At 39.6% G+C, this 6202-nt stretch overlaps 2 protein-coding genes across 2 annotated transcripts in view; one reads left to right on the forward strand and one right to left on the reverse strand.

The window, feature by feature from the left end:
* Positions 1-643, forward strand: part of POC5 (POC5 centriolar protein) — a 46542-nt gene extending 45899 nt beyond the window's left edge. The window contains exon 13 of the mRNA XM_023729504.1: positions 615-643. The gene's annotated coding sequence lies outside the window, so the exon portion shown is untranslated. The remainder of the gene's footprint in view (positions 1-614) is intronic.
* The window catches only part of ANKDD1B (ankyrin repeat and death domain containing 1B), a 95207-nt gene that overhangs the window by 6779 nt on the left and 82226 nt on the right, over positions 1-6202 (reverse strand). The window lies entirely within an intron of this gene.

A 6202-nucleotide genomic window follows, 5' to 3' on the forward strand; every position in this document is an offset into this window, starting at 1 on the left:
CAGGGGATTTGGAAAGCTCAGGTCTTTTCAGCAGCCAATGAAAGCATTAAATAGCTTGTCTGCCAAAGCACTGAGCTATTTGCAGGAGAAATGTGGGCCAGAAGTGGTAGAAATTAAAATAGCGTAAACCAGGTTTTAGGAAGCTCCCATTTGCCTCTAAACCTCTGAATTTAATGATGGATAATTGGGTGGTTGGGTTAGATGGTTAAATGAATATAATAAGACAGGAAATTTCAATAATCTCTTTAATCTTTTTATTAGGAACCATTTTATATTAGGTGAGGATATAAACTTGTTTAATGAACAAAGAAGATTTAAAATAATAATAACTGCATTTAGGAAAAAATTCAAAAGGATTTACGTGAAAAAATAAGTGTTTCTCTCACCCCAGATCCTGGGCCCCCACTTGTCACCAGGGTTAATAACTCTTACCATTTCTGGGGGGTTCATTCAGCTATATTTATGCATTATACACAATTTTCAAAGTTCATCTAATTCTTACATCTTAAAGATTTGTTGAGGGGAAACGTAACTGATTCTTTTCTAGCCAAAAGAATCAAAAAAATCTTGCAGGCATTAAAAAATATAACCAGTGAATATTTCTATGTTTTAAGAAAACATGAGCACAACAATTTAAAGAGCAAGAGAAAAGGAGGAATTGGTACAGTTGTCTTCAATAAAATACAGTGATGATTTAAGAAAGGAAGAATGAAGATGAGAGGAAGAGGAAGAGGAAGGAAGAAGAACAGGAGAGATTAAATAGAGAATGCAAAATGTGAAAAAAAAGAGAGTGCTGACACAATGTGACATTGGTTAATGTCACAAAACAATTTGTGTATAAATTTTTTAATGAGAAAATAATTTGCACTGTAAACTTTCACCTGAAAGTTTTTGAAAATGTTAGAGGTTTTTTTGTTGTTTTATTTTACAGGAAAATAAGGAAAGTTGCAAAGAGGACGGTATGGCCTTTAAAATGATCCGTATTTATTATAGCACAATTGAGGCAATTAAACAGGATTGTGAGAGAGCAAATCAAAAAAAAAGGTTTTGCTTTAAGGATTTAAAGAGAAATTTCCCAGGACTGGTAATTTGGACAGCAATCTAGGCTAAAGGCTTCTCAGGGGTAGACACCTGAGCAATTAGGGCTCAGATTCTGGCACTAACACGTTGGAACCATAAACCCATTATCCTCGAGGTGATTCTGACTCATAGCAAGCCTATAGGACAGAGTAGAACTGCTCCATACTGTTTCCAAGGCTGTAATCTTTATGGAAGAAATGATGAAATTAAAGAGCTGAACAGAAGATTTCAAAGGGCGGCTCGAGAAGAGAAAGTATTAAAATAAACTGTGCAAAGACCTGGAGTTAGAAAACCAAAAGTGAAGAACACGCTTGGTAGTTCTCAAGCTGAAAGAACTACAGAAAAAATTCAAGCCTTGAGTTGCAATATTGAAGGATTCTATGGCCAAAATGGGGCTCTAGCAGCACAGTGGTTAAGCGTTTGGCTACTAACCAAAAGGTCACCAGTTAGCATCCATCAGCTGCTCCTTGGAAACCCTATGGGGCAGTTCTACTCTGTCCTATAAGGTCTCTGTGAGTCAGAATCGACTCAACGGCAACAGAGGACGGGCAAAATATTGAACAATGCAGGAAGCATCAAAAGAAAATGGAAGGAATACACAGAATCACTGTACCAAGAAGAACTGGTTGATGTTCAACCATTTCAGGATGTAGCATATGATCAATAACCCATGATACTGAAGGAAGAAGTCCAAGCTGCACTGAATGCATTGGAGAAAAACAAGGTTTGGGAATTGACTGAATACCAACTGAGATGTTTCAAGAAATGGATGCAACGCTGGAAGCACTCACTCCTCTATGCCAAAAAATTTGGAAGAGAGGTACCTGGCCAACTGACTGGAAGAGATCCATGTTTGTGCCCCTTCCAAAGAAAGGTGATCCAACCCAACCCACTGCCATCAAGTTAATTCTGACTCATAGCGACCCTATAGGAGAGAGTAGAACTGCCCTATAGAGTTTCCAAGGAGCACATGGTAGATTCAAACTGCTGACCTTTTGGTTAGCAGCCATAGCTCTTGACCACTACGCCACCAGGGTTTCCAACAGAATGTGAAATTATCGAACAATATTATTAATATCAAATGCAAGTAAAATGTTACTGAAGATAATTCAAAAATAGTCGCAGGGGTACATCGACAGGGAACTGCCAGAAATTCAAGCCAGATTCATAAGAGTGTGTGGAATGAGGGATATCATTGCTGATGTCAGATGGATCTTGGCTGGAAGCAGAGATTACCAGAAAGATGTTTACCTGTGTTTTATTTACTATGCAAAGGCATTCGACTATGTGGATCATAACAGGTTATGGATAACATTTCCAAGAACGGGAATTCGAGAACACTTAATATTGCTCATGAGGAAACTGTCCATAAACGAAAAGGCAGTCATTCAAACAAAACAAGGGGATACTGCACAGTTTAAAATCAGGAAAGGTGTGCATCAGGGTTGTACCCTTTCACCAGACTTACTCAATCTGTATGCTGAGCAAATAATCTGAAAAGTTGGACTATATGAAGAATTGGGCATCAGGACTGGAAGAAGACTCATTAACAACCTCTGCTATGCAGATGACACAACCTTGCTTGCTGAAAGCAAAGAGGACTTGAAGCACTTACTGATGAAGATCAAAGACTACAGCCTTCAGCAGGAAAGAGTATTAATTCAGGATGAAAGGAAACAGAGAACTAGGCCAGAAATGGGGGGAGTGTGGGCACATTGTGGGGAATGAAACCAATGCCATAGAACACTTTATGTACAAAGTATCAAATGGAAAATTAATTTGCTCTGTAAACTTTCACCTAATGGCATTAAAAAAAAAAAAAGACTACAGCCTTCAGTATGGATTAACCTCAACATAAAGAAAACAAAAATCCTCACAACTGGACCTACAAATAACTTCATGATAAACAGAGAAAATACTGAAATTGTCAAGGATTTCATTTTACTTGGATCCACAGTCAATGCCCATGGAAGCAGCAGTCAAGAAATCAAACGAAGGGCAACATGGCGCTATAGATAGAAGTACAACGAAATCCCTCCACAGCAAAGATCCGAAAAACTAAATCTAACAGAGTCACACGTAAATCCTGAAACCCTAAGCATCAAATGAAGAGATAAAGGACTCAGCCAAGCACCAAATGGAATAAGAAACTGACCAAGAAAAGAGAGTGAGGAGAGATACATGCAGAAGTTCCCTATCAACTACCGCATCACGGATCCACCATCTTGGACTCCTACTGGAGATGGGTGAACAGGGGGTAAGAGAAAGCAGCTTCACAGAGCTTCCAGCAGGAGACAGAACAACTGGTAACCAGCAATATACACTTTCCCACCCCCCACCCTTCTTCACCCCCACTTGGCCTCCTCTGATTCCTGTGACCACAGTCTCTTGCCCAGGAAACACTGGCTTCAACCTGGTGTCACTTGGATTCCACCCTCCCACACTAGCCGGCTCCCTGAGTGCCATTTGTTGGCTGCTGGTGTTGCTTTTTTCCACTTCTTTAGATTTCTTCCTTACCTCTCACCACTCCCCTCTCCTTTCTCTCAAATATCTGGCTCTGTGTGCCATCTTTGCTTCTTCCTGACAGGCTGCGAAACACTGCTCGACTGTGAAACTGCTTCCTGGCCTGTGCCAACACGCTGGTGGGACTCCCCCGGATTTTTTTTGTTTGTTCTGATTTCTTCTGTTTTGATTTGTTTGTTTGTTTTCTTTTTCTTTTCTCGGCTTGGGAGCCCCTACTAGCCAGGCAGTACCGCACAGTTTGGGAGCTACTCCCTTACTCTGCGCAGATGCACAAGGACATCCCTGGGGGCATTTCTATTTCTAGATTTTTTCTCTTTTTTGGGGGGGGTTTGTTTCTTTGTTTTGTTTTCTTGTCTCTCTTTTTCCCTTTTTGTCTTTCTTCATTTCCAGTTTCTCATCTCTCTATACTTACTTGTCTTCCTGTCTCCTGGATACCTGGCGTGGTGTGGCACCTCTACCTCTTCTAGCCAGGCTGTACTTCATGGCCTGGGGGCAACTTCCCCAGTCCTAGCAGCTGCACCGGTAGGATTACTGGTGGCTTTTCTTTCCTTCCCCGCCCCCTCTAATTTTTATTTATTCATTTTTTTTACCCTTTTTCTTTTTGTTTTTCTCCATTTCTCAGTCTCTTATCTTTCCACTCCAATAGCAAGCTCCCTTAGCGCTCTTTTTTTGTCTGTTTGTTTCTGTGTATGTTTTTGGCCCCTGTTCCTCTCTCCTCTCTCTCCTCTTTCCCATACCCATCTTAACTCCACACATCACAGTCTCCCCCCTCCTTCCTGCTACCTGCACCATGCCCTGAACATCACACTCCCAAGCAACACAGGCACAGTCTACCAGAATATGCCCTTCACCGATTCCCAGTCCACCCTATTGGCCATAGTACGTGCCACAAACAACCTATCCCAGCAACTCTCATTCAGCTGGACCTGCCCTGCTGTACCATACCTGAGTGACTGACTCTGCCCATTGGAGAAGAAGATGAAAAGTATTCGTGCCCGCAAACGAGCAAACAAAGAATGCACAGCCTGCCTGCTCAGACATAACCAAATAAAACAAAAAAGCAAGACAAAAAAGACAAATCTACAATCAATAAATGAGGGAAATAACTACTGAATGCCCAGAAGACAGCAGATAATATCAAAACAAAATAAAACACTAGATGACTTTCCAGTAGAAAAAAAGTCACTAGAACTACCTGATAGGGAATTCAAATCTCTAATATTCAGAATTATCCAAGAGTTGAAGCAAAAAGCAGACAAAAATGAAAAACTAGACAAATTCATGGAAAAGGCAGACAAATTCATGGAAAATACAGACCAAAAAAATGGAAGAATTCAAGATAATAATACATGAACAAAATGCTAAAATAAATTCACAACTAGAAATCATACAAAAACAACAATTGAAATACAAAAGATAAACAACAAGATTTCAGAAATGGACAGTGTCATAGAAGGGCTGAGGAGCAGGATTGAAATGATGGAAGACAGAATCAGCAAAACTGAAGACAAACACTTGGATACAACTCTAAGGAAAAATCAGAAAAAAGAACGAAGAAAAATGAAGAAACTCTGAGACTTATGTGGGATACAAACAAAAGCAAAAATCTTCGAGTGATCAGAGTTCCAGAACAGGGGGAGAAAACAGAAAACACAAAGAGGATCACTAAAGAATTGCTGACAGAAAACTTCCCCAATATCATGAAAGATGAAAAGCTGACTATCCAAGAAGCTCAACAAACCCCATATAGGATAGACCCCAAAAGAAAATCACCAAGGCATATCATAATCACACTCACTAAAACCGAAGACAAAGAATCTTGAGAGCAGCTCAAGAACAAAGTCACATACAGAGGAGAAACAATAAGACTAAGCTCGGATTATTCGGCAGAAACCATGCAGGGAAAAAGGCAATGGGGTGACATATACAAAACCTTGAGAGAAAAAAATTGCCAGCCAAGAATAATATATCCTGCAAAACTCTCATTCAAATATGATGGTGAAATTAGGTCATTATCCAGATGAACAGAAGTTAATGGACTATGTAAAAACCAAACCAAAATTACAAGGCTTATTAAAGGGAGTCTTTCGATCTGAGAACAAACAATATCAGACCACAGGCTGAATCTAGGACACAGGATTGTACCAGCCAGATATCAACCTAGGAAATGAACTCTTAAGGACTATGCAAAACCAAAAGAATGACAACAGGGAACCAGAGAGGCTAATCTGTAAATGATAACAGCATCAGAACAATAAAAGAGGGAATGAACAGTGTAGGTATAGAACCTTCTAATGGAGAGGAAGGCAAGGCAATACCAAGTAATAATAGACTGCTTCAAACCTAGGAAGATAAGGGTAAATTTCAAAGTAACCACAAAGAAAGTTAACAAACATACTTATCAAAATAAAGAAGAAAAAGTCTCAGTAAAAACAAAACCTAAAAAAACAAAAGAAATGAAAAAAAATCCACAAACAAAAGGAATTCAGCACAGGAGAGTAAGAGGAACAAAGATAACATCAGCACCACCAAAAAAAAAGCACTACAAAATGACAGCAATAAACTTACACCTATCAAGAATTACACTGAATGTAAATGG

Source organism: Trichechus manatus, unplaced genomic scaffold, assembly GCF_000243295.1.
Source record: "Trichechus manatus latirostris isolate Lorelei unplaced genomic scaffold, TriManLat1.0 scaffold00029, whole genome shotgun sequence".
NCBI classification, from domain to species: Eukaryota; Metazoa; Chordata; class Mammalia; order Sirenia; family Trichechidae; genus Trichechus; species Trichechus manatus.